Source organism: Tupaia chinensis, unplaced genomic scaffold, assembly GCF_000334495.1.
Source record: "Tupaia chinensis unplaced genomic scaffold, TupChi_1.0 Scaffold000132_1, whole genome shotgun sequence".
NCBI lineage: Eukaryota > Metazoa > Chordata > Mammalia > Scandentia > Tupaiidae > Tupaia > Tupaia belangeri.
In genome coordinates this window covers 114,434-117,135 of record NW_006159601.1, presented here as the reverse complement: position 1 = coordinate 117,135, position 2,702 = coordinate 114,434, and the positions used below count along the sequence as shown (strand labels likewise).

Below are 2,702 nucleotides of genomic sequence, written 5' to 3'. Positions count from 1 at the left end.
GGTTCGGTATGCATTTGGGGGAAAGACGAAATGACGCGGAAAGACCAAACGGACGGAACACATGGAGTCTGGAGAAGCACATTCATCAGGTCACGCGCCGTCTACCGGCCTCCTGCTGTCTGCAGGCAGGGAGGCCGTCCCTGAGCCCGCCTCGCTCCCACTCAGTCAAGCTCCACGGCGTTCAGACACGTGCGTTTCTGTTCCCTCCAACAGCGGAACACTCAGTCACAGCGGTGAATGCGTCTTTGGAAGCAGGGTGGGCTTGGGGGACGGAGCAGCGTCCATGAGGCACTCTGTCCGGGTGTGTCGCCAAAGGCAGTGTCCTCTGATGCGGCCCATTGCAGCGACAGGCTTTCCTGTGCTTGGGAGGGCAGGGCCCCGGGCAGGGCACGTTCCAAGTATGCTCCCGGTGGCACGTCCGGGCTCTTCCTGGCAGGGTGCCTCTCAGCCCTTTGTATTTTGGAAGAAATGGGCTCTTTTGTTATTATTATTATTTCGAAGAGGTTTTTTCTACAGGGCGTGTGTGCTTGCCAGGAGGACAGAGAGAGACAGAGAGACAGAAAGCGAGAAATCACCCCCCAAGGGGGATGGCCATGCCGCAATCCCTTCTCCTCCATTCTCCTCTTGGGATCTTTATAAAACATGCACACGTGCCCAATGTGAGTTTAAGCCACCGGGTCCGGGACACGAACCGCGGTCGACTATGTGGGAGTCCAGCGACATAGCCATTATACCAACTGCTGGTCCCTATTATGATTTTTTTACTTTAACAAAGTAGAAGTGAGGATGCCATAGGTGAAAGTGAGAGAGGGCAGGGTGGGCAGGTGGCATGATGGCGTAGAGCACACTTAGAAAGGCAAAGTGTGTGACAACCTGGCCCTGACACCTGCTCGCGCCCTCACTCCCTGCCTCGCTGCCCACACAGAGAGTGAGATGCGTGGACCCTGTCCATTAGCTTCCCCTGTGTCGGTAGGTTGGGGAGGCTAACGATTAGGGGGCAGGGACCCTGTCAAGGGAGGAACCAACTGCCCCATTGTTGAAGAGCGGGGCGTAGGAGGGACTCGCAGAGCACGGAGTTCGTGATGGCTTAGCAGGCTGAAATTGTAGTAATCCGACAACTTTTCAGGCACGAATGGCCTGTTCTGGGCACGAGGGCCTGTCACTAAATGATTCTGTGGAGTCAGTAGCTTGCAGTTACTGGTCCCTTCTGGGAGTGTTACCACTCGCAGAGCCAGGCTTCCTCTTGTTTGAGGGACCGTCCACTCCACTAGGCCAGCAAATGTATGCACAGAGCACAGATGGCCCTGGGCCACGGCTGGCCAGCAGGCAGCTCTGTATCTCGCCCTCCCGGCCTGGGGCAGTCCTGCAGAACACGGCTTAGATCTCTGCAACACCAGCCTGGAGCCAGGTTTCATGGGCATCCCGGGCACTGCAGACCCTCGCTGCACCCACTTCTGTTTAAGCTTTTTCTGTAGGTGTTTTCTCCCACACACCACAAGGATAAGGCCATGAGGCCCACAGGCCATCTAGCCAGTGAATAGACGTCATAGGTATTTGGTCATTCCCTCCGTAACTGGTGAGAAAAGGGTTGAGAGACACAACTCCGACAACGAAGAGACACCAGCATGAAGGCAGGGAGTCAGGTAGAAACTCTGAAACAGCAGGCCGGGTGGGCAGGGCGCAGAGGAGGCATGGCCAGGAGTGAGGGCGGACAGTTTCCTCTCCTCCCTAGGCCCTTGTTTTCACTATATCGGGTTGGCGGGAAAGTCATGATGAATTTTTGCACAGAAAAATAAAAATACATCGCGACTTTGCCGAGAGCCTAATACCTCCCCAAATGGCCATGCCATCCAGCCCAGTAGGTGGGGCTGCTTGGGGCCGTCGGGAATGCCCAGTTTGGTGCCGCATCGGTAACTGCATGTGTGGGGCCGGGAAGGCGTGGACGGTAGGGTTGCCTGGACACCGTGACTTCACTCACAGGCCCTGACACCTGCTCGGGGTCAGACCCACTGCCCAGGATTCGGAGCGCCAAGGAACGCAGCTGAGTGAATGTTACGGGGACCTGGCCCAGGGCTTTTGGGCGCTTTTATCTGGGAAGCCAGAGATAGGTGACAGCTGACGGATCCCAGACTCATGAAGGCAAACTGCCCCCATCTGTGTGAGCTCAGAACTCTAACTGCTTGTGAGTCACAATCCACCCAGTTCTCAAATGTCATCAGCTAGGCTTTCCCCGGCCAAGCCAGCAGGACCCTCTCATTCCACCCAGGTCGGCTTGGCCTTTGGCCCCCCAGGCTGACCTGCGGTGGAGGGAAAGGGGCTGAATGGGATGGACAGGCATGTGGTGACCGCCCCAAGGTAGAACTGGCAATCTGGGGTGGTCTTGCCCCCACCACCCAGAGCAGTTTCTGGGCCTCGGAATCAGGCCACAGGAGGGGCCTGACCCTCCACCATATCTCCCTGGTCCAGTGCGTGGGCCTGGGACGTACTCACGACCACACAAGCCCTTCTGCATAGCTGTCCGCCAAGGCTCCAGGGGTCCAAGCCGCACTGACAGCTTCTTTCCAGCTCATCACAAACAGGCGAGGCTGAAGGGGCTGCCCACACAGCGGGGGCGTGGGAGCTGCAGTGATAGCAGTGTGGCTGGTCCCAGGTGTGGCCTGAACCTGGCGGTGGGCACGGAGGGCAATGCAGCCCGAGCCCGG

The 2,702-nt window shown here is 57.7% G+C and overlaps 1 protein-coding gene across 1 annotated transcript in view; it reads left to right on the top strand.

Annotated features, from left to right (window-relative positions):
• Positions 1-2,224: 2,224 nt before the first annotated feature.
• The window catches only part of UNC93A (unc-93 homolog A), a 29,259-nt gene continuing 28,781 nt past the window's right edge, over positions 2,225-2,702 (top strand). The window contains 1 exon segment of the mRNA XM_014586388.1: positions 2,225-2,650. The gene's annotated coding sequence lies outside the window, so the exon portion shown is untranslated.